Below are 26,855 nucleotides of genomic sequence, written 5' to 3'. Positions count from 1 at the left end.
CAAGGGAAACATTAGGTTAAAGGGCATGAATTAATGAAAAAGCATTTGTTAAGTTCTTACTATGTAACAGAACTGTACTGAGCACTGAGTTTAAAACATAAAACAATAAAATGTCCCTGCTCTTAAGGAGGTTATGTCCTAATAGAGGAAGACAAAATATAAAAGTAATAACGGACAGGAAAATAAACTTTGATCTGAGTCACAGTCACAGGTGCTAAACTGATGTGTAGCATACACAATTGACCTACTCTTTCCAGATATAAAAATATTGCTTATTTTGTTGCTATGCATAAAAGTAAAGTATGGGAGGAAGGAATTTAGAGATTAGGCAAGCATGGCAGGAAGATGTTAAAATGGCCTAAATGGTTGGCATGTGATGGTTAAGCATGGTCTAGCAGCAGACAGAGCTGGCTAAGTCAGCTAGCTTATATTCAGTCATCAATCACCTAGGCTGGGCCCAGGGGCAAAAGCATCAAAGACAAATGGATTAATTTCTCTTGAGACTGAGACATGGATTTGGGGGTTCAAGGTGTGATTATTTTTTGTAACTTTGCTAAATAATGCTAGATTTCTTTCCAAATCATTCTACTAGCCTGTGTTGGTGCATATAATTTACAAGTCAAATAAAGTCAACAAAAGTCAAACAGTTATTAAGCTACTATGTTCTTGGCACTATGCTGAATTCTGAGGGTACAAAGAGAGGCAAAAAAAAAGTAACTCATAGTCAAATGGTGGAGGCAATATGGAAACAGCTATGTACAAACAAGATATTTCAAAGATAATCTTAAAAAAGACACTAGCATAAAGATGAGTTAGGAAAGCCCTCTTGGAGAAGGTGGGATTTTACCTGGCACTTAAAGGGAGTCAGGGAATACAGAAAGCAGAAATAAGGAGAAAAGAATTCCATGCATGGATTTACCAGAGAAAATATATGGAGTCTGCCAGGCATAGTGGAACATGCCTATAATCCCTACAATTGGGGGCTGCCGAACTGGTGCATCAGTTGAGCTTCAGAGTTCAGAACTCCAGTAGAACCAAAGTCAATCAGGTGTCTACACTGTCTAGTGTCAATATGCTGAGCTCTTGGGAGTGGCGGTGCTACAAGGATACACAAATAGTGAGTGCTCATATTCAGTGACTTCAAACTAACAGTGGCTATAAGAGGAAAAGTTGAAAAAATATATTGGAAAGTATGATAAAAATTAAGAAATAAAATGCCTAAAGACATAGACTACTTAAAAACCTTACATCTTTATATAATGAATTTTCATTAAGAGGAGGCAACATAGCATTGTAGATAGCATGATGAATTTGGAGTTAGAGGACCTCAGTTTGAATCCCAAATTGGCCTCTCCTTACCTTGAGCAAACAACCTCTCTGGGTTTTAATTCCTTAGCTAAAATAAAGTAAATAAATGAGGGGCTAATTTGAAAATATGTCTTCCACAACTATACATGTATAATTGGCATGTATTTCTCAATAAGTGAAGGAGGGGTGGAAGGAGAGAGAGAATGCTGCTGTGACAATGAGAAAGCCAAAGTATTCTAGAAACTTGATTAGCCAACAAGTACTTGTTTTCCTAAATAAGCAAAGAGACAATGCAGCATGGAGAAATACAAGTACAAGGCAATGAAGTCTGACGAAAAAAGTAATGGATTTGGAGTCTTGGGATTGGCATTTAAATCCCAAGTCTGCTACTTGTGATACATGTGACCTTAGAGCAAATTAGCAGACATCGCTATGTTAGAATTTTCTCATGTACAGATTGGATAGCTTCAAAGGTCCCTTCCAACTCTAAATCTCTGAGACTATGATCCTAAGTTTATATAATAAGGATGAGTTCATATTCAAAACAAAATAGAAAAGAATCTTGAAAATATTATAAGTGCAATCATATTTTTAAAAAGTGGAAACCAATGAAGGCATAAGACAAGAAATATATCAAATGGAACTGATTTGTTTGTCTATTTATAGTGATCTATTCTCATCATTGCTCACCATGGGACTAACCCATTTCAGTTCCAGAATTGCTGTGCAAGGACATAGAAAAGGTATGAATGGGTGGCAATATACACTAGTGGAAGAAGCATCCACACTGAGATGAGCATGGATCCACTTATCTCTTTAGATATTCAATGAAAATGCCAGAAACTACTCTTCATTAAAGGCTGTTATCCTCCCTCCCTTCTGCTTCCTTGTTACTCTTATGGTGGAGTCTTCAGTATATGACATTTCAGGGGAATTTGAAGGTCTAGGTAGCAAAAATTCATGTCTTCCACACGATCACCCTCCCAACAGTTCCTCTCATCCCAGGAGTAGGAGACATCATACAAGCTGGAAATACTTCCCCTCGACACATATACAAATAGGTCTTGAATAGTTATATCAATCTAGCAGAAAGTTATTTCTGGGGTGAGACAGCTGGGTGGTGCAGAGGATAGAGCATTGGCTCTGGAGTCAGGAGGACCTGACTTTGATTTGAACTCAGGTTCAAATCCAGCCTAAGACACTTGATCACTTGATACTCACTAGCTGTGTGACTCTTGGCAAGTCACTTAACCCCAACTGCCTTGCCAAAAAGAAAAAAAAAGTTATTTCTTCCTCATATGACCTGATAATTTTTTTTTATTGTGCTTATGTAATGATATTCAAATTTTTATTTTACCTGTTCATATGCATTTCTTCTCTCCCTCAGAGCCTCCTACGGAGAATTGTATAGAATGTGCATAGTGTTGAGTTGGGATTAATTTAGGAATACTGTTTTTATCTTCTATTGAATTACCTGCTTCAACTAATGACTACCAAATGAAGAATATTTTTTAATTTACCACAAAAAAGTTAGCAAGTACATCATACCCTAACCCATTCAGCCACCTGAAAAAATGACTCAAAGCAAGAGGTTAATGCAAACAGTAATTAAGCTGCCCCTTGGGAGGCTTATTTATTTTAAAAATTCAATATTGAGCCAATAATTTTACAACTTTGCTAGTCTTCAAAAAGATCACATGGACTGTTAGAAAAGGGTTTTGGACTTAAATATGGTGAAATCTTTGTTTGAATCCTTCCTCTAATATTTATTAATTATATAATCAAAATAAGTCATCTATCTTTTGTAAGCTTCTGTTTTAACACCTGTAAACTGGCAATGGTAATATTTGGAATGGGGAAGCTGGGTGATACGGTGGATAAAGTTCCAGGCCTGGAGTCAAGAAGACCTGATTTTAACTCTGGCTTCACACCTTTACTAGCTATGTAACCCTGGGCAAATCACTTAACCTTGCTTCCCTCAGTTTCCTCATCCATAAAAGGAACTGGAGAAATAAATGCAAACCACTCTAGTATCTTTGCCAAGAAAACCCCAAATGGTGTCACAGAGAGCTGGACACGATGGAACAACAATATTGTAATAATATCACCACTCATGAATTGTATAATATAAGTTATAGTGATGATCAAAATGAAGAACTATGTCTAAAGCTTTATATAAAAGAAAAAAATTCTTTTTTTTTTTTTTAGAGAGAGCACTGAATTGCTAACTATCGATTAGGGTTCATATGTGTTGTAAAAATTGGGTAAGATATTGTTCTGGACTGTAGGTTTTACGGACATCAACCCAAAATTATTTTTCACAAATTTCTCTATCATGCTGTGTTCTAGAAGGCAAATACAAGAAGTTATTAATATTTATTGAATGAGAATAAAGCAAACATCATAAATTAACTATAAACACTATTTTGAGGGAAAGCAAGCCAAAGTGGCCAAAATAGTGTAGCATCATGTCTTCTGGTAAGGAAAAAACCATAGGGAACCATGAAAATAGTTAACCTTTAATAGTGTTAATTTCCTCTTTGTTATTCTGCAGGCAAATAAAATATTCTGTCCTACCAGTCCCATCTCAAGTTGTGATGCTAACGTCCTCTGGGCTAAATAATAAAGCAATTCCTTGGGACCCAGACAAATTAACTAATACTTTCTGCAAGTCATTGCTTTGTCCCCATGAGCTATATAATTCTGGGGGCCAAAGTATAATTTTCTAAATACTCTTGCAGAATCTAAATCTGCAAAGGACTCCATTTCATATTGAAACCTGAGAGAAAGTTGGACAAATTGTTTTTTAATTCTGTAATCAAAAAATAATTTTAGTAAGCACAACTGTGAAAGCATCATTTTCTGCTAGAGGCAAAAGCTGCCTTGAGATTTTTCCACAAACATCAAATGGTTACCAGTTCAGAACCCAGGCTCAGTGACATTCATCACAGCACAACAAAAACCATCTTTGATGGGGTGGCTTCATTTATTATTTGGCACACTTAAGGGTCACAGAGTGGTTTAGAATTCACTGGAAACATATTGCCATACAAAAGGATTCATAAAAGTTTGAATAAAACTGGCAGGAAAACACGGCTCTTCCATACGATGTTTCCAAAATAATTTTTTGTTTAAAAAAATGCCACATAGCTCTAAGTCAAAGATAACATTTATGTTTCCTCTTGGGACCAAAACCACTGAATTACAAACCTGTAAATAATACAGAGTTCACACAGACCTATTTCTATACTGTCTCAGCATTTATTCTATTAGCCACCCCTAACTTGCGAAGCCTTCCTTTTGGGAACTCAAAGTATCATAGGAAGAATATATATGTCAGCCATTTCTCAGCTCTAGTGAGCTGAGTACTAATGTGTCTTTTTTGGAGCAGGAACTTTTTCCTTTCATTTTTTTTTCTTAAAGTGTCAAGCACAATACTACATAAATGTAGGAATTCTTAGCAAAACTCATTTGGTAATAAATATGCAGTAAACCTATCCACATGATTTCATGGTGTGACTGTGAAAAAGGCTGAAGTGCTATGCCTGATTAGAAAAAAAAAATCAACCTTTTCAAAAAAGGTCAAGTTAACAGCAATAGGTTGTAGCTATGTGGAACATAAGGCAGAACAAAAGAGGTAATGTCTTATCATCTGTTACTTTTTTATTGATGTGAATGAAGGTACAGATGTGACAGACATACATACATATGCAAATATAAACACATATAAACTTACCTTCTTATCAGATAAAATATAATTCTCTGAGAGAGGAAGAATTTGATAGGATAAATGAATTATGTGACTAAGAAATAAGGTAATGATATTTTCAGTTTTTAATAAAAACAGATATTTATATATACCTTAATGTTTGCAAAGTATTTTTCATACATATTTCATCTTGCTTCACCATAACACTGTTAGGTATATATAATACAGGTATTTTTGTCTTCCTCACTTTACAAATTAGGAAACTGAGGCTCACAAAAGTGTAAGTGATTTTATCCATAGGCATATATCTAGTAAATGTGAGAGGAGGGATTCAATCTTATATCTTCCTGACTCAAAGTTAGCATGCCAGTAACTATGTCATGTTACAGAGAAGAAAGACAGGCCCCTCCCTCCACAAAAAAAAAGTCCCAGTGAAGTTCTAAAGAAAATATACAAGGCTCAATGATAAAGAAAAACTAAAAAGAATTAAATATAAACCCTTCTATCCATTTCAGTACTGTGAAAAAAAGGTTGCCAGAATCCTATGGAAGTACTAAATATAACTCTAGGGAGGTGTAAGGTCCAGTTCTAAACAGCTTGGTCCCACAGCAGGAGGCAGGCCAACAGGCAGCTTTCAAGTAGTGGTAGGAGAGGCCCCTGTGCAGTGTCCAACTCAGGGAAGCATCAGAGTCCCAGCCATAGCAGGAGACAGGCTGAGTAGTTCCCAGGAAGCCATAAATCACCCCAGGGTCCACTAGCCTGGACCTGCAACGAAGCAGTAGTACAGGGTGGACAATTACTGAAAAAGATAAATACTAGTCTTAGACACCATATTCAGGACCATGCAGGGACTGTTATACCTTCAAAGTTTTACTCAGGTACAAGCCCCCAGCTACAAACTGAGGCTGTAGATATAAGTAAACAAGTAAATAAGTAAGAAGAAAACCCTGAACACAATTAGGGATGCCTAAGAGGTAAAACAAGAAAGTAACTTTACAAGTCCAAGTACAGCCTCAGAGAAATGACTGTCCTGGCACCTAGGAATTCTCTGAGTACTCCCAGAAGAATTCATGACACTGTGCTCACTGGGACCAATGTAGATTCTTTAAATTTAAACTCAACTAGGCCCTACCTATTGCACAATAATCTTATCTATCTTTGATTGACTCTATATCACAATCCCACACAAGTTTAAAGTTTCTTCCTGCCTCCATTCACCCAATTTCAACAAGTACTATCTCTCCAGAAAGATTATCATACTTTCTACTATACAGAGAAGAGTAAAGTCATTTTCATTGTCTTCCTACATACTTCAAAACTCATTCTCTTTTCTTTAGTCCCAGGAATGGAGATGATCTTTTTTCCATATCAAAACAACTTGTTTGGGCCCCTCTCAATTTTTCTTCCTCCAGATCATGTTCCATTGACCATTCTTTCCCTATCACATCAACATCTGTTAACTTATGAGTTTCCACCACTCCTCTGTTGGATCTTGCTTCAGAATTTACAAACAGATTCATCTGCTGCTCCTCAAGCTATCTCTTCGTACCTTTGCTAAAAAAAAAAAATACATATATATATACTTCTGAATAGTTTACAATCCTTCCCTCCATTTCTTCATGCCTCATTACCTTCCAATCTAGTTTCCATACTCATCAATTTATGAAAACTGCTCTCTCCAAGCTTACCAATGACCTTTATTGCCATATCCAATGACTTTTCCTCAGTTCACATTCCCCTCCACCTTTCTGCTGCCATTTACCATACTTTCATTCTAGATACTCAAATGGTTTCTGTGATATTTTTCCCTAAATTTTCTTCTATCTCTTTGACTGCTTTTCCCCTTTTATTGTTCCATTCTTATATTCTGATAGCTGTCTTCATGGATCTCTGTCTCTTTCTAAATTCTCTTCCTTGGTGTTCTCATGCACTTTCTCCCACCGCTGAAGTTATCATCCCTGTGACAGGCTTCTAATTGCTCTTGCCTCTTAATTTCTCCTCCCCTTGCTTCAGACATCTGCCGGTTTTCCTAAAACATGGGTCTTTCCCTACCCAGAATCTTTCAGGGGCTCCTCATTGCCTTAACGATAAAATGAAAGGAAAGCACGTTAGCCCAGCATTAAACGCCTGACACAATCTTACCATACCCAACTTTTTCAGCTTTAATTCACACCATTCTCCTTCTTATGGTCAAAGTTTTAGCCATACCAAACTATTTCTTGATATACTTTAATTCTCTCCAACTCTGTCCATTCAGTAGGCTATCTCCTATGCCCATCCTATGCCCATCTCCTATGCAATTCCTCCATGTAGAAATCTATTTTCCCTCAAGGCCCACCTCAAACATCACTTTCTCCATTGAGTCTTGCCTGGTTCTCAAAGCTAAATGAGATTAATTACTTCTCAAACTTAAAGAATTTTCCTTAGACCTCTTCTTTGTATTTATAACTTACTTAGTTGTATAGCTGCCATGTCCTTCTACCCCACTGCTCCCATTAGGCCATAGGGTCTCTGAGAGCCTGAAATCTTTGTCTTTTGTTAGTTTATATGCCTATTTGTATATTTTGTGTAACCCTGACACCTAATAGTGTCTCACACTTGAAGCATACTTAAATGTGTTTGTGGAATGGTTGTTGAACCAGACAATTTTTCCCAAAAGGCCAAGGGAAAGCTTAAAGACAATTTTACCAATAGGATTATGACAATAAGGAAAGAGAGTTATAAAGAAACAAAAGCAAAAACAAAAAACACCTTTCCTGTGCCTTTTTAACACCATAAAGTTGAAAACAAAAGAAGATTAGCACAATAGTTCAACCTCTTGCATTGAATGGAAAAGTGACTACATAAATCCAGGTCCCAAATATTAAAAGGAACACAGAGTTTAATTGCATTTAAAGAAGCAATAATCTTCTAATGTTAGCCAGTTTCCTATGGGAGGTAAGTAAATAACTTCTGGAAATATGAACCTTGAGCTAAAGTATTGTTTTGCATGAAATTATTTTTAAAAATCATTGATCTCTTCAGGTACTTGATTAAAAGTTTTACATAGATTAAGTTACAAATATCACAATGTTAAACTTCCTTTCTCCCCTCCCTTTTTGTATAGAATAAAAATGATTTTAAAAAGATTAGGAATTCTTAACTTTTCTCCATTTATGTAAAATTTTATCATAGATTTGACATATCATAATAAAGTGATTTATCTTTCACGGTATAATAAGCCTAGAAAGGGTTCACAAAGATAGCAAACACTTTGCTCTGCAGTACAATTTCTAATAAGTAAAAGATGATCAAAATTTAATGATGAAAAGAAAAGGTAGAAAAAGGGATGAAACTTATTAGAGATTACGTACACTGGCATCAGGTATAACATTGAAAAAAAATAAAACACAGGGGCAGCTAGGTGATGCAGCAGATAGAGCTCCAACCTTGGAGTCAGGAGGACCTGAGTTCAAATGTGGCCTCAGACACTTGACACTTGACACTTAATAGCTGTGTGACCCCGGGCAAGTCCCTGAAATCTGACTGCCTCACCAAAAAGCAAAAAATAAAAAAATAAAAATAAAAACATCTGAGCACTCAAAATTATTTATTTTGTCAATATAGACTTCTAAATTGACATCTGAACACATACCTAATACAGTAACTGCAAAAGCAACACAGACATTAAATAGTTTTGGACACAAGAATTATTGTGTTTTCTTACAGCAGAAGCTAAAGAATAGTGCAGGCATGATACAACATGTTGAGAAAACTTAAGACTGGTCAAAAGCCACCCTTGATTCCTTGTTAGCTGCGAAAGAGTTTTGAAGAAGTGTTTTTGGTTCATTTTGTTTTATGAAAAAAGAAAAAGAAAGAAGATAATTTGGGGCAAAGGAAAGTTTCCCAGATATTGAGACTTTCACTTCATTCAATAAATTGTCCCTTAAAATAAGTTGATTAAACCAGGAGACATGTAAAATCCTTTTCAACTAGTTTTAAGTCTACTGTTATTATTACCCTGTTCTGGAAGACATTGATCTAAGTACTGTAAAGGATGCCAAGAGAACTGAAATGGTCTCTTAAGGAACTTTGATCTGCTCAGGGAGATAAGAAGAATACAGAGATCTAACATGGTAAGTGCCGTTAGAGGGTTGCAAAGTATTATGAGGAGGCGGGGGAAGGAGAGATCACAAGCAGAGCAAGAGTGAGGTAAAGCTGCCCAAAAAGAGGAACATATTTTGGTTGTCTATGTTCATCACAGTCTGTCACAAAGATGATCACTACTGGGCAATCTTCTCTAATGATAGAGGCTTGAAAGGCTAAATATGTAGTTCTGAGACCAAATCCACAGGACACATCAACACCACTCAGTTTTCCTATTGGATGTGCTCTGTGTCCTGATTCCAAATCAGCACAGGAAGTAACCAGGGAACACACAAGACTCCTGGGGATTTTTCTGCATTATTTAGAGGCAACTATGTAGGGCTGCACACACCAAGACTAAGTAAGGAGGGGGTGAAGAACAACAATGGCTGAAGTTAAACCATTGCAAACTTCTTGGATAACTACTCTAATACGTTATATTGTAACTTGTGTGAGAGTGTGTCTGCTCTGACCAAAGTATGCAGCTGCTGAGGTTTAGGGGTTTAGGAGTACTGGGACACAGGAATCACGACATATGAGTCCTGCCTGAAAAAACCCAACTCAAGTCTTCTTTCAGCCAAAGGCAAGGTTTATTAGAATATCTGCCATATTGGCCTGTTAAGGAATCCAAACATTACTGAGCTGTTGGCTAGATTATGAGAATCTGAACAATGGCTAGATTTGAGGATCTGAGCACCTTAATGGAGACAAGATGGACTTTATATACAGAAAGGGAACTAATAGTAGCCAAGTACTTTGGGGTGACAGGAGGAGGGGGTCTAAGGAGGATCTGGGTGGGAGCGGCAGTAAACTGGGGTGAACAGAATGCCAGAGACCTGGACCATGTGGTCAAGGGAGAGTGGAGTCCAGATAGGATTAAGGGTGGGAAGTGGCCAGGGACAACTGGGAGGTAACAGAACAGAATTGGGAGATTGGGCTAAACCACAATGAAAAGCCAGTTGATAGGATTATAGCCTCAGGTGAAAGTCAGAGACTTGGCCTGATGGGCAAATCCAGGGTTTTTCCTTTTTGGATTCTAGACCCCAAACACATGGTCTTTTCCTTTCAGGGGTTCAGATCCCATGCCCATCACTACCACTGAAGCACGCACCTGGTTTAAAATACTTGTTTTTTCTTTTATTGGATAGAGGGAAAGCCCTCAAAGTGAGGCTAGGGAACAGATGGTTGCAGTGTTTTAGAGAAGAAAATACATCAGAAATGATATTATACTATAGACATTCTTTATCAGAATCCATGAACTTTTTTTAAAAATGGTAATTATTTCAAATTAATTTCTTTTGTCATTGTAAGTATTTTTGTTTTATGTGCATATGTATATGTATATATACATGCATACATACATATATACATATATACACATGCCCACACACATACACACACACACACGCACATATATGTATATTCTGAGAACATATCCCAAGCTTTGCCACACTGCCCAAGAGGTCCATGACACAAAACAGATTAGGAATCCTTGTTAGCACTGAGAAAAGGATAAACTGGGAGATATTATTATGAAGACAGAAGTTGTTCTTAGATATGAATTGCCACTATCAAATTCCCAACACTACAAATTCAAAGAGAAAGTCGTATTTTTTGCTGTTGAAGAAATATGATTCTACCGACCGCTATTATGGGGAAAGAATCTTGTTATTGTGATTCACCTTTTTTCCTCCAGTGTCATTCCTTAAGAGTAGTAACAAAGGGAACTACAGATTCATACCTCATATAAAAGCTTCATTAGCCCTATCTTTTCCCGTTTCTCAATGGTGCCTCCCTCTTCATTAGCATACATCCCCTCCTCCCACCCTCACACACTCCCAATAACCTGACCAGCTCAGGTCAGTTCTCCTGTTCCTTCCCATTAACTGGACAGTCTGCTCAGGTACAGAACTCAGGTTTCCTACTTTGCTAGCTGCACCTTCACAGGATGAATCGCCTTGAGGTACTCCTAAATGAGCAGATTCAGAGAGAAGCTCACAAACTCATATAATAGGTTAGTAAAGGTCAGGATCCCTGAAAATACTACAAAGGGACAATCTTCAGTATCAGATAGGCTTCCCTGTGTAATTAGTGAAACTGCATACTCTGACCCAGAGTTTGGCTAATGTTCTCCCCTCCCCTCCCTTCTCCTCTCTTACCTGAGGACGTTCTGCCCAAAGGAGGGCAAATTTTGGCACTTACTGGCTCGATTTCTTTCTCAAAGACCAAGCCTTGAACTCAATTCACTCTGGATCTCATGGATTGGATAACAATAGGTCCCTGACCAAGCACCACTTAATGGTTATTTTGGGGCCCTCCTGGCTCAGAGTGAACTAAATAGTAACTGTTTCTCTTTTAGCCAGCAACCCTGAGAGTCTTCTACTCCCAGTTTGATTTTTTTTTTATTTAAAGGGTTCATAAGTTCATTCACATCTTAAAGAGGCCTGTTCTCCAAATGGGCATAGACTCACCCAAAGTGAGAACTTGAAAAGACCTTAGCTTAAAAGGGCCAAGGTCCCTCACTGCATCCTGAGCCATCCCCAGGAGTCCTGATCCATATCTGGATCATAACTGAACCCTGATGTCTCTGGAGGAGAGAGTCAGCCTGGTGACTTTGCAAGCACTCCTTCCATCAAATGAAAGTCAGTTGCAAGCCATCATCTTCCTGATGTCATGGTCCTCTTAGAGAATGAAGGACAAACCACAACCACAACATTTTCCCTATTTCTGCCCATGTTTGCCTTCTAAATGCTGCTGCTTGTAATTGCATGGTACAAAGTGTGATCAAATGAAAGCATTGCAAGACCAAAAAAGGTAGAAAGGACCTCAGCAATCATGTAGTCCAACTCATTCATGAAATGCTCAGTTTGGGGAGACAGAGTGCTTCCTTACATACAAATCAATTTAATAAAAATAATTTAGATAAAAAGGCAATTGAGGGAAAAAAAACTCTTATTTTAAACTCATATCAAACTAGAGTATATATATGTGTGTATATATGTGTATGATACATATGTTGAAGTATGTGTATATGTTGCATATGCATGCATTGTACATGTGTACATGTGTGGGCACATGGATGCACATATATAATTGTACTTCAATTAGATACAAGTTTAAAATAAGGTCTTTCACCTTAACTTCCTTTTTATCAAACTTATTTATATTAATCTGATCTGCTGGTTTTGCTTGAAAATAGCGTCAAGTAATTGTTTTTCTCATTATGCTGTGTTCATTATTCATTAGCTAAAATATTCATATATTTCATTATGTATCATATAATTTGAGTAATTTAGAATGATATAAGTCTTTCAGACCAAAGGCCAAAGGGTTTGCAAGAAAACAGCCCCCATCCATTGCCAAAATGAAATAAGAAAGTGTAACAGAACTCTATAATGAGTTGAAAGCAGACAGATTTAGGAGGAAGCAGTGGCAAAGGAGAAGTGAAAACAGAGTATGCAGAATACCTGTTCTTCTGTGCTTTTTTTTTTTCCTGAAACATGATATTTCCATTTTTCTAAATTTTCCTGTTTGCCTCCCTTTTCATATTTTCATCTTTTTTTTCCACTTCCATTTCTCTTCATCTAGACATTTTCCTATGCTCTTTTTTGTTCTTTGGGCCATGTATAAATTAAGGCAGGAATCCTATATTTGTCTTGTCAAATCTAGTTCTATGCTTTGCCTTTTCCCTGCTTCCTTATCGTAGGGTACTACACACACACACACACACACACACACACAAATTCTCCAAGAAATAAAACTCAAACTCCATATGCTCCAAAGAAAATGTTTTGTAACATGTAAAATGGATATTACACACACTTGCAGTATTATTTTCCAGGCAAAGGCAAGAAGAACATGTTTTCTGATTCTAATACATGTAATATTCTGAGTAACATAGAACAGCTTTGATCAGGCAAAGAGAAAACCACTTGAAATCACTTATTTGCTAAATACACAACATAATGCAAACATAACTGCTACATTTCAGAATCATCCACAATACACACATATTCTCTACTGGCAAGATAGTTTCATCATATATGATTTTACCAGTATGAGAGCTGGTGTGGACAATCCCTTCTAAGTGTTAGCTGGTAAATCCTAGGGGACTCCTGAGGCAATACAATACACCAAAGTTATGCCACTTGGCCTGCCTCTTACTCCTAACACTCATTAGAAGTTGAATTTGAGTGCAGGTTTTCTAGTCTCCAAGTCCAATGTGACAGTCACTAGGTCATCCTACATTATAAGAAAAAGAAAATACGTTGATAACATTATAATGATATATTTCTGTAGCAGCTTTACAATGTACAGATCATATAATTCCAGAGATTATCTGCCACCTCCCTCCCTTTAGATGGACTTCAAAGCTATAATTAGGAATTTTGGTGCCTGAGTTGGGCACTAAAATCTACATCTAAGGCAAGTAACATAAGGTAGGGGAGTCAGCTCAACCTGCCATAGAGTTGTTTACAATGTTAACTTTCTAATTCTCTACTTCCTGTTTTCTCAGTTTTCTGAATTTTAAACTATTTTGCCGCCCTGTACTGACAGAGGATCCTCAGTGCTGTTCACACCTTCTAAATTCAGAACAAGGGTCAAAGATATGGCAAATTCAACTTGCTTGTGACTGGCTTGAACCAACCTTTTTGCAAGCTGTTATGTCTTTTTACTGTGACACAATATATAACAAATGGCCTTTAACATAAAAGGGTGGGCAGATCACCTAAAACACTTTCAGTGTTCTGGATTTATTAGCCAAAATTGCCATTTCTTTTTTTCTCTTACTAGGTAAAAAACTAAAACAAGTCCTGTGCTAAAATATTAGATTTTATTTTATTTTATTTTATTTTGCTTTCTAGTATGGAGGAGATGGTGTGGAAAAAAGGGAGGAAAAAATACTAGTGTTGAATATAGAAAAAGTGTTCCTGTTCTTGCCTGCTGAAGGAGTACTCTAGAGAAAATTTGGACTGAAGCAATATTTTACTGATTTTTTCCCTCTCCCACACTAATTTCTAACATCATACAAGGCAAATGGGATTATAATATTCTTTTTAAAGCTCTTGTTCTCCTTAGGGAAAAAATACTTATTTAAAAATCAAGATTTTTATTTCATTAGTTTCTTTGTAAAGGAATCACTATTTGGTATTGTCAAATGAAATTTCAATCAATATTAAAATATCAAATAAAGAGAAAGTAAAAAGTTAATCCTATTATGGTCATAATAGAATCTAATTTAACATTTAAAAAGTATTTACAGCTAGGTGGCACAGTGGATAGAGCACTGGGTTTAGAATCAGAAAGATTCATCTTCATGATTTGAAATTTGGCCTCAGACACTTACTAGCTGCGTTATCCTGGATTACTGACTTAATCCTGCTTGCCTCAGATTCTCATCTGTAAAATGAGCTGGAGAAGAAATGGCAAACCACTCTAGTATCTTTGCCAAGAAAACCCTAAATGGGGTCACAAAGAGGTGGACACAATTGAAAACACTGAACAACAACATGAAAACATTACTAATTTTTTTCTATTTACAACTATGAGTTAATTTAGGGTATTATGAGAATAAGAAGTGATCAAATTCAGATGAGATCAAACAATCTGTATTTTTTCTATAAGAAAGTTAATTTCATTTAACATGATTTCTTTAATTTTGACTAAAAGTTCAAAGAACCATGTTTATAACATTTATGTGAAGGGACACTGATCCTACCTAGAAGCTTACCATATCACAAGATTCAATATATTTTCCTATTTACCACACTGCTTTAATTACCACTTTTATACATATTAGCTGTATCCACAAAATGAAATATCTTTGAAAGGAAGAAAACATATATAAAGATACTGAAAAAAATGTTTCTAATTATTCCAATTATAAGCTGCCTTTGGGTTTTATACAAGCCAGATTTTGCAAAGAAGATAAAGTGGAGAGGGGCTCTGTTACATGCAGAGTAAAATTTATGGGGTAGTGATGCACTTTTTATAACTATGTTTTAATGTATAGCAGTTATAGTAAGGAACTTGCTATGTGCCTAGAGCAAGAATTCCAATATGTACAGGCCCTTATCAATTGGTAATGAAATGGCTTTTCCAACACTTCATCATTTTCTTCAGCACAAGACAGTAATAGATAGGAAGAAAAATAGCAGCTGAAACAAAAAGTCTTTCCCTTAACCAGATGTACCACCACTCTCGTTTCATCCTCCAAGACAAATATAATGATTTTTTTAGTTCCAAAATGTTATCAAATGTGGGGCTTTTGTGTATATTTTGTTTCATGACATGAGACATCTTTTATATCAAATTATGACTTACGTAGTATTGAGTAACCTATGAACTCCAAGCTTGATGTTGCATTATCATAAAACATCAAAAAGTTAAAAATGAAGAAATATTACGAATAATATTTCTTCTAGTAAATATCATATAAAACCCACATTGGAAGAGCTAATATATCTCTTGGAGGCCTTGCCATATAATGGTGCTCCACCAAAAAATGTAATCATGTTTTGCTATGTCACTGCTCTTTATTTCCAGATTTCAAAGAACAAAATATAGTATTTAATTTATTTTTGAGCGCTTTAAAAAATCAAGAAATGGACAGTGAGTGGTTTCTCCTCCTCTGTGCTCCATTTTATCTTCTTACTGCATTTGCCAAATGGTGTATGGAGCTTCCCTACTTACTTCCTTTGGGTTGTTTTATGTACCTTTCTAGCTCTTGGCCAGTCCCGCTCTTCTTTTTTTTCCCCCTTTATCCTCTGACCCCCACCATGAATGAGGAGTACCACACAATTGAGCTAGGCACCAGCCTCACAGAATGCATACTTTCTAGGATTACGTCAGTAAATGAAAAGAATCTTTCAAATTGATGGAAACCTTCTGTTATGGCGGTGAAAGTGCATCCATTTCACCACTGGAAGATTTATACAAGAGGTTTAATATTCCAGGATCACCACCAGCCTCAGTGGGAAGGGGAAGAGACTGGAATGTGGACCTAATCCCCAAATTCTTTATGGCAAATGATCAGTTGGTTAAGATGCTACTTTACACAGAAGTCACCCGATATCTGGACTTCCAAGTAGCCAAAGTAAGCTTTGTCTACAAGGGGGGAAAACCTACAAAGTTCATTCCACTGAGGCAGAAGCCTTAGCATCTAGCCTGATGAGGCTGTTTAAGAAATGTCAGTTCAGGAAATTCTTAGCATATGTTGGCAACTTTGATGAAAAAGACTCCAGAACTTTGAAGAGTGTTGATCCTAAGAAGACTGCAATGTGAGATGTGTACAAGAAGTTTGATTTGGGCCAATATGTCATAGATTTCACTGGCCACAACCTTGCCCTTTACAGAACTGATGACTATTTAGCTCAATCACGTTTATGAAACCATCAACAGGATTAAACATTATAGTGACTCTTTGGCAAGCTATAGCAAGAGTCTATATCTTTATCCTCTCTATGGCCTTGGAGAGCTATCCCAAGTGCCTTTTATGGAGGTACCTATATATTGAACAAACCAATTGAAGAAATCATTGTAAAAGATGGAGAAGTGATTGGTGTGAAATCTAAAGAAGAGATTGCCCATTGCAAGCAGGTCATCTGTGACCCTAGTTATGTAAAAGAGAGTAAAAGAAAGTAGGCCACTTGATCAGAGTTATCTGTATCCTAAGCCACCCAATAGGGAACACTAATGATGCCAATTCATGCCAGATCTAGAACCAGGTCAACTGGAAATCAGATATCTACATCTGCATGATTTCTTCTGCACACAATGTGGCTGCACAAGGAAAGTATATTGCCATTGATAGCACTACTGTGGAAACCAGAGAACCTGAGAAGGAAATCAGAGCAACATTAGAGCTTTTGGAGCCAGTTGTAAAGAAATTTGTTAGCATCAATGATCTATAGATTCCAACTGATTTGGGAACAGAAAGTCAGATCTTCATTTCCTGCACTTATGATACTACAACTCACTTTGAGACAACTTGTGATGATATTAAAGACAACAGGATGGCAGAGTCCGAGTTTGACTTTGAAGAAATTAAAATAATAAAAAATGACATTTATGGGGGAAACTAATAGCAGTAATATGCTAACATCCAATTAGGAGAAATTTAAATTTCAGCTAATACATAGCTATATCAAGAACCTAATGAACATTATGTGAAATTTTAAAAAAAATCAAGAAATGTTTATAATCTATTAATGAGTAAAAAAATACAGAAAAGGGCATTAGGGACTTTCAGTGAACTGTTCCTAAGGAAAGAGCATACTATTTTTGCCCTTCAAAAAGAAAAGAATAAGAATGAAGCATTCATTCCTTCAACAAATATTTATTACCTAAGTCAAATCCATTATGCTAAGTGTTAAGGGAAGATACAAGTATTGAGATGCCTTTCCATTAATGAGCTGCCAATCTAGAAGCACAGTATCTTCTGTCTAAAAAACAAAGTACTATAATTATAAGCAAAAGGGATTAGAATAAAAATTAAATTGAGTTTTCAGTATGCCAATTGAATGAGATTGACAAAGCTTTATTGATTTGCTAGTTATCTGAAACTGTATCCTTCAATAAGTCATCCTTAGGACAGGCATAAATTTTCAACATTTCAAATGTACACAGAATAATAGCAGTACTGGAGGGAAAATACATATCTAAAAATAAACCATAATTAGAACAGATAATATGGAATACCACTTTAATGAAAATGTGGCATTTTAGATTCTAGTGCCCTAGAAAACTTGTCATGTTCATTTGTTTTCATGCAGAAACATGACTAAACTTTCTTTAACATTTTCTAAAACACTGACTCCAAACTAGTTCAGTTCCATTTAATTGATAATTACTGAGTGCCTACTATGTGCTGGGACTGTGTAAAAGCCCTGGGAGACACAAAGATAGATACAAATCGATTCTTGTCCTGAGCATGTCACCATATTGAGGAAATTAAAGCAGCTGCAATTTGAGTCATGTTCCCAAGGAATGCACCAGCCCTCTCCTACCTGAGGTTGCCAGTAGGTAAAGGGAAACAGAAATTAAGGACCAGCATTTCTTCAAGTAAATTATTCTCTTTTCAGATTTTATAGAGTGAATCATTCAATAGGCCTGTAGTAAGCTCTTATTAAGTGCTAGGTACTGTGGTAATGACAGGAGATGCCAAAGGTGGGGTATGAAATGATCCTTGCCCTCAAAGACCTCACAATTTAATGAGTCTTTTCCTGATATCTTGAATACTCCAGTGATGCAGATTACTGAGTTTGTAGCTATCTGTGTAGATTTGGACCAGTCACTCGATCTCTCTAATCAGGGTCCTCCTCAAAATGAGGGAGCTGGACTTGAGGACCTCTAAGGCCCCTCACAGTTCTAATTAGATCTGTGATCCTATGATAGAGACACAAGGAATAGGATGTAATGGAGAAAATAGATGGAATGGAGGAAAACTTTTTTTTTTTTGCCAGCACATAAAAGAAGAAATACTATGCAATAAATGTATAATAATCACAGCATCCTGTGAGGGCTAGGGAATTAGGGGAGATCTGATAGAGTTAGTGGTAAGTGAACTTGATTAGAATAAACTGGGCAAGACCTCAATAAGCATTGGGGAAAGGGAAATAATAGGCTCATAGATTTAAAGCTACAAAGGGACCTTAGGAGATCAAATCTAACTCTCTCATTTTGAAGATGAAGAAACTGAGGCAGAGAGAGTTTAAGTAATTTATCCAGAATTACACAGTTGTTAGTTGCCTTATGGGATCTAAATGCAGGGCTTCATGCCTCCAAGTCCATTGACCTATACTCTGTTAACCAAATTCAGTTAGAAAGAACAACATGGGCAAAGGAACAGGAAAACAAAGTTCAAGATATTGGAGAAGAGGAAATGGTTCAATCTGGCTAGAGTAGAAGTGAGAAGTGCGAGCTAATTCTGAAAAATAAAATGCAGCCAGCTGGGAAGGGCTTTCAATGGCAGACTAAGTATTGAGTCTGGATCTTATTCAGTAGGCATCTATGATACAACAAGGTCCAGATGTGTGTAGATACTGAATCCCCTGAATTGATTACGCGTATCTGAACATACATTTTTCTAAGTTATAAATGCATGAAATAAGATAATTGGTTCCTCCCCAATGGAAATATGCAGTGCTAATTCAAATGATGTGGCCACTTCAAGAGATTAATTATTTGCACTAATTGGGATCCAGCTGCAATATTTACCACTGTCTTAAAAAATAACAAGATATTCTTTCAAATGCCTTAACTGACATCTCTCCTCTTAAAAATTACCGCTCAGTTGTACAGAGACTTATTATGCTCCTACTAAATCTTTTCTTCTTCCATCGTCCTCTTATCTTCAGGTCCTCTAAGATAGACTTAAAGGGTTATTTCCCCATACTTTCATAAATTCTCTTTTTGCTTCCATAATTACTCCAAGGTGCTCTTTTGTTATTTAAGTTGCACAACCAAAAATAGACATAATATAATAACTGCCTGACAAAAGCCCAGTGAAGTGAGAGGGAGGCAGCTAGTTCTCACAGGATTTACTTCTGTTATAAATCTTATGGCATGCTTGTCTTTCCAGTAATTCCATTTAGCTATAATATTTATATAGTCAATAGAAGTAATGAGAACCTTCCTTGCCACTTAAGGAAAATGAAAGAATTGTAGACATGTTGTTTAGGTTCTGCAATGAAAACTAATTGCATAGAAATCTCTCTGGTTTTGTTTAAAAGTAGGTATAATTACATAATTGTTGATTGTGGCTTTGTTCTAAGTGGTACAGTGGAAGAAGCATAGGTTTAGTATTGGAACAGTGGGTTCAGATCCACTTAACTTTTCTAGGGCTGAGTTTCTGTGTCAGCAAAATTAAGAGACTGAAATAGAAGATGACCCTTATAGTCTTCCAGCTCTAGATCTTTGATCCAACTGTATATCAGAAGATTATTATTTTATTTGTTTGATTTTGGTCAGGCCTGTGACTTTATGAGTGAAGGGAGAGAACTCTGGTTGAAGACACTCCTTCTCCCAATGTTTATTGACAATTGCTTAGCAATTTATATTCTTATTCTAGGTATCATAGCCATCGTGTATCAGAGGGGAGTCTTGAACCCAGATCTTTGGTACTTGAGGCCATCTTGATTACAAGAATATGTGTTAACTCCTTTGTTGGAAATTAATTAGGGGCATTTGGAAATCAGAGTGTAGTAATAGGTAAGAGACACTAAAATTTCCACTTAAAATTAAATTTTAAATTTAAAAAGTTCACTTTTAAAAATTCAATTACAAAATTTAGGCTGCAGGCCAATCTTAGGCAAAATTATAAAGGGGGAGGAATGGTTCTTAACCTGATGGTCTCTGAACTTATAGATAGGCAGATAGATAGATAGATAGATAGATAGATAGATAGATAACCATATTTCCATGTAATTGATTTTCTTTGTAATCCTATGTATTTTTTAAGTTTTAAAAATATTATTCTAAGAAGGAATCTTTAGGTTTCAACCATTGTCAAAAGGATCCTGTGATACAAAAAAAGGTTAAGGATGTAGGAAATGTGGTTGGGAATGTTGCTTCTGCATATCACTTATCAGGGTGATGAGTAGCTGCTTGGGTATTGACAGCTGTAGGTTATTGACAAGGAAATGTGGGGAATGGGAGATGTAATTAGGGGCAGAGACTCACATTGGGGAAATTAGGCGCTCAGGATAGGCCTAACCCTGCATTACTCAGACAATGGGGAAACAGCGGAGGGAACTGTGATTCGGGCCTAGGAATTAAAAGCTCTGCTCTCCCTTAAGTAAGGTGTGCCCACACATGGGAGACCCAGCCTTGATAGGCTATTAATAAAAAGTTTTTCTGATTCATCAATGGCTTCTTGGAACTTTTGCTGCTAACAAGGACCTCTATTCTAGAGTGAAGGACAATTTATCCAGGTGTAAAACATGTTCTCCTGCTGTGTATTGGCTATTCAGGGGGCATGTCTTATTGAAAAGGTACTGTACCATCAGATGAGCAATCTGGGGTCATTTTGCCTCTATGCCTTACTAGATAGATGACCACAGATATGTCACCTAATACACCTGAAATTTAATTTCCTCATCTGCAATAATGAGGATGATAACACATACATGACTCTCTTCAGAATAGTCATGGGGTAAAATTTAATATTTATATAGCAAATCATTATATAAATGTTAGCTATTTTTTCTTCTCTCCCATCTAGGCCTGTTCAGACAAGTAAGTACACAGATTTTGGATAGTATGCTAGGTGACATTTGGAATAGATCTCATAAAATCATTCTCATCAATGTTTTAACAATCTATTGTGACTTCATGGTTTACTGGTGTAAAGAGTATGATTATTTATAAGGAATTAATACAGTAGCTCAAAGGACTATCCACTGTCTAGGTGGACCTTCAGCTATCTACAACAGGCCAATGAGGGAGATTAGGGGAGGGGTATGGACAAGAAAGACCCTATGGCACGAGGGGCCTCTCATACTATAAAGATAATTTTTTTTTCCTGCTATGTATGAGGCTAGCCTTACATAAATTCCACAACCTAACTCAGCATGACACAGTGAGGAATAAAGTTACGTCTCAGAGATCTATCTGAGGTTCTGATTTTACAGGCTGAAACATGGTAGGACAGGCAAGGAAGTTTACCCATGCAGGAGAAAACTAGTTCAAATGCTTATGAAGTATCACACACCAGACTATGTGCCCTCTTAATATCAGTGCTCTCTAGCCAAATGAATCTCAAATATCTCCTAAGTGTTAAATCTGAACAGTGAGATAGATATCATTATGGCTAAGATTACATATTTGGCCCTCGGGAGACCTAAATAAGCAGCATTGACAATAGAGGGGTGGGGATGGTAAGACATGAAACACAGACCTTTGAGAAGTAGTGGTATAGAAGATGGAGAACTAGACTCAAGGTAAGGAAACCTCACTATTTCAAGTTCCGTATAATACATAGTGCCTATATGACCTTGGCCCTATTAATTAACCTTGGTGCCTATAGGCAACTCTCTTAATTATTCACCCAATAATTTGAGATCTACTTTGGTAGATGGAAATTCCTTGCTACATTGCTAAGTGGAAATTCCTGCATTGTCTGGATCCTCTCTCATGCCCCCCAAAATGGAATCATTGGATACAAGAAAGAGAGGTAGTAAAGACTGAAAGATGCCTCCAGAGCACAGGAAAAAAAAAATCTGGCTTTTATGGATGTCGTGAAGAAGGTGAGGGAGTAAGATGCTAAAAACTCTCTGTCATTGGGAAGAAGCATCATTATTTACTCTTGAGTAAATCGTTTATCTTCCTAGGCCTCAGTTTCTTTATCCTTCTTTATTCTTTATTTCTTTATCCTTTATTCCTTCTTTAATGAAGGAAATCAACTAGATGATCTCTAAGGTCCTTTGCTTCCTTTAATCATCAGTCTTTACTCTCATGCAAGTGAAATAGCTTTGTAGTTAATGGACTTCAAACAGTATGACATGATAAATTAAACTGAGCCAGAGAGGTTAGATTTCGAAGAGGAAAGCTGAGCAGGACATATTACCCACACACCAGGTATGAAAAGCCAGGGAAGCTTCAAGGTAGCTGTCGAAGATTCTAGATAGAGATCACAGGGAACAGTACCAATGGGGTCAGGAAAAAGAGATTTTGGTAAGAAAGACTGTTTCTCTAAAGGGAACTGAAGAATTTATTCTTTGGAATTAAACTTGTTCATCAATTACAATGCTAAATGACCCTAGAATTGTCACGGAGAAGCAAACATCATTTAACAGATAATATTAAACTTAGAATTGGAGGGCATGGGTTCCAATTTCAAAGTCAAGCCACTTTTCTGCATTTCAGTTGATTTGAATCTACATTTTCGGTCCAACCTAAATGTCAATCATTAGATGACCTCAAAAGTCCTCTCCAGCTCTAAAATATATGATCATTTGATCCATAATTTTCCTGAACTTCTTGAAATATTTTAGCTATCGGTACTGTCTGGCCACACCCTGTATCCCTTTAGCTAGGAACATACTGAAAATTTCAGAGTAGCCTCGTATTTACATCTATCATTTTAGGAGCAAAACAGCTTTCTTTTGCAAATTTCTTTAAGATGCCCTTCTGGAGCCCTAGTGTAAATTAAGAAACATAAAATGCTAAGTCTGTTTAATTTTAAACTACGGAAGAGCTAATTCTAATAATGAAATAACCCCTTACAGCAAGTCTTTGAATCATTAGAGGACTTGCAGATAGTATCTTCTGAATGCAAACAAGATAATCATACAAGCATATATATCAAGTAGCCCTTTCTCCAAACACTAATGGGCATGCATATTCAACAGAATGCAAATATTGACTTTTCTGATAGCAACCAGATCAGATTGTTAAAGTGTCAGATGGGAAACTGCAATCACTTTGTGAGAAGCTGCAATGACCTTCAATGGCCTCTCTGGCTAGTATTCTGGGGACTTGCTTTTCCAAGTCTGCTAACCTTTAAACAGTTGCCACAATTGGAGGGGGAAAAAATAGACATGTGGAAAAGGGCAAGTCTCTGTCAGTACACAAAGGGCTTGAAAGAAAGTAAACAGGCTTCATGTCTCCTAATGTTTCTCCAGAGATCCAAGGCAAGAAAACTGCAGGTTGAGATGAACTTCTCAGAGATGAAAGCTAGGACATGAAAGGAACACTTTTTCTGCATAAGCAAAGGAGAAAATAGAAAAGGTCACATGAAAAGTATACTCACAAATGTGCTTGACTACTTACAATTTTAAGAATTATGCAAAATACTGTGGAAAAGATTTAGAAGTTAGGCTTCCACAGCAGAACACGGGAATTCTGAGGACTTCCAAAATCTTGTGGATAGTCCCTCAACCAATCAGAAAGTGTCCCAAACATTCTCTAAAACAACTACTTCCTTAAGACAGAGCCAAAGAGGCTAAACCATTTGCAACCTATCAGGTTCAGGATGGGGCAAAGGCTTTTATCTACAGAGCTTCCTTAATAAGCTTATTGAATATTAACTGACACGCCCAAAGAGTGGAGATAGCCACCATTTTTTGAACATGGGACACATGACCGGGAGGGATTAACTTGACAAGGAGTAACATGGGATGGGCAGTTCAGGAAGAGTGCAATCCAAATGAGCTGGTCCAATCCCAGCTCAAATGGGAGGAGTATGGATTTTACTAACCATTGAAAAGTTGGCTCTGCTTCCATATCTGCTCACGTGTGCCTTCTAGGGTGGGGTGTGCCCGCTTCTTGAGAAAAGTAAATAAAGGCTTTCCTTCACACACTCCCGTAATAGATTTTTGTTTCAGATTTCCTAACAATACCTTCAATCTAGATATAACACTGCTATTTTAAATAAATAAATATATATGTATATATATACATATACACACATATACACACACACACATATATATATCATATATACATAATTTATCTAAATAATATATTTAACATTATTTTGTAGATTTGGATGCAACCTAGGCTATCCAGGGTCACTGTTCTGCCCCTCACACATAGATAAAAATTAAAAACAATAAAAGTTCTATCCTATTAGTTAGCTTTTGATCATGTCCCATGGAATGGCATAAGGGGTCTTGCTATACTGTTCCATTAAATTAAACTAAAGTAAATTAAGCAGGAAAGAAAATATTTCAGAGACCTTTTACTCAACATTTTAAATTACTTTCTAATTATAGCAATTCCAAAGTAAAAGAAGAAATCTAGCTCTATCGAGGATAGATTTAGCTTGAATAACCCTACTATTTAAGGAATCAGGAGATATGTCTTTTAATTCTTAACTCAATAATTTTGCCCTAATTTGGTAATCTCACAGAGGTTTTATGTTTCTGTGTCATTTCAGTTGCTAAAGATTTGAATGAAATGGCTGTGTATGCACAGAAAAGTTTGATTATTTCTCTAAGCACTTTATTCCTACAATTAAGAGTTATCCAACAAGGTACCAGTGATCTTTATTGGCAACTACTGTCATTTATACACCCAGAGAACAAGCTTCTGTTTTCTGGGCCATTTCAATGACTTTGTTTTAATGACTTGAATAATAAAGCCTCTTCATGAATCTCTAAAAAAAAGTGTTGTTTAATTCCCTGGGTAGCATAGTGTTAATGAAAATATAAACAACTGAACTTTTTGCAGAGAGAGATTTTAAACTGGAAAAATGATAGAATTTGGACATTGATTTCATGTGTGTGTGTGTGTGTGTGTGTGTGTGTGTGTGCATATATAGGTATATAATCATACATACATGCATCTGCATATGTGTATACATACATATCTAATACATATAGATATATAAAAGTATGTGTGTATTGATTTAGATACACACACACACACACACATACATGTCTGTATCTCTACCACAGGTCATTTGGAAAAGACTCATATAGAAGAGATAAAAGACATTTTTGTTCCAGCCCGTTCTACAATGAACTTTCAACATAACTTAATTCTCTCATTTTCCATGGGCATATTTTCTTCACAGTAACATAAAGGAATGGGGCAAGAACCTCTCTAATGACCTTTTCAGAGTAGGATTCTGTACTTTAAAATATCTACACACATTATACTTAATGAGTTAATATAAAAGAATATTGTGATGCTGTAAGAAATGCTGAATATAATAAATACAGAGAACCACAGAAAAATTTGCCTGAACTGATGCAGAGTAAAGTAAGCAGAACATACTATATACAATGACTACAAAAATGTGAACAGAAAGAGCAATCAAATACTAATTGATAAAGAATGCTATATAATTACAAAGAACAAGAGATATGAAAAGATATCTCCCTCTGCTCCTATGCAAAATTTAAATGAGAGGGGGGTACCTGGTACATCCCTCAGATGTTGAACATTGCACATGTTGTCATATTTACATATATGTGTATATATATATATATGTGTGTGTGTGTATGTGTGTATACATATTTGTATGTGCATATATATGTGTTTTATATATATGTATATACAGTTTCACACATGTGTGTGTGTATAAAATTAAATTTCCTGATTTTTTCTTTAAGAAGTATTTGCCATAAGAAATGGCTCTTTAGGAGAGATACAGGGGAAATGTAAGTGATACAAAAACAATATAATCAATACAAAAGTTAATGAATATTTACACAATTAAAAATAGTCATTCTGAATTATTTGCCTCAAATATATTAAGTAATAACAGCAAAATTTAAAAAATTCCTGTGTAGCATCAAACAAACTTACAAAGCCCCAAACTATAATTTCATCACCATATTTATACATCCTAAAATCTGATAAACTCCTATTCAGATGCTCACAATAGTGTTTAAGATATCTAATGAGGGTGTCAAGTTTTGGCAGATCCTGCCAAACTAAAAAGCTTCAATTAAGGACTCAGTCATTGATCATCTCTCTGTTGTCTGAGGACCAGCCTAGTTAAGTTCCTAGAAGCTTATCACTAAGTTGATTTGCAGATTGGTGAATTTTTCCTCTCCAGAAGTATTTAAAAGGCCATTTACTAAGTTAGAAACTGACTGCTATCAGCACTACACACAAAGGAAAAAAAAAAAGTAAAATCACAAATTATTGAATTAAGGTTTTTTTTTAAGTTTTAAATAATTAAAAAAATAAAATAAATTAAAAAAACACAAAACAGCTCATTGGGTGACTATCTTCCAATTTCTTATACAACTTATTAAGG

General features: G+C 36.2%; 1 protein-coding gene and 1 pseudogene across 2 annotated transcripts in view; one reads left to right on the top strand and one right to left on the bottom strand.

Moving 5' to 3' along the window:
• The window catches only part of FSTL5 (follistatin like 5), a 948,118-nt gene that overhangs the window by 677,073 nt on the left and 244,190 nt on the right, over positions 1–26,855 (bottom strand). The gene's annotated exons all lie outside the window — the stretch shown is intronic.
• On the top strand, positions 15,922–17,226 carry LOC110196461 (rab GDP dissociation inhibitor beta pseudogene; annotated as a pseudogene).

This window comes from Phascolarctos cinereus, unplaced genomic scaffold (genome assembly GCF_003287225.1).
Source record: "Phascolarctos cinereus isolate Bilbo 61053 unplaced genomic scaffold, phaCin_HiC Scaffold_9;HRSCAF=440, whole genome shotgun sequence".
Taxonomy (NCBI): Eukaryota; Metazoa; Chordata; class Mammalia; order Diprotodontia; family Phascolarctidae; genus Phascolarctos; species Phascolarctos cinereus.
This window is presented reverse-complemented; position numbering and strand designations above follow the sequence as displayed.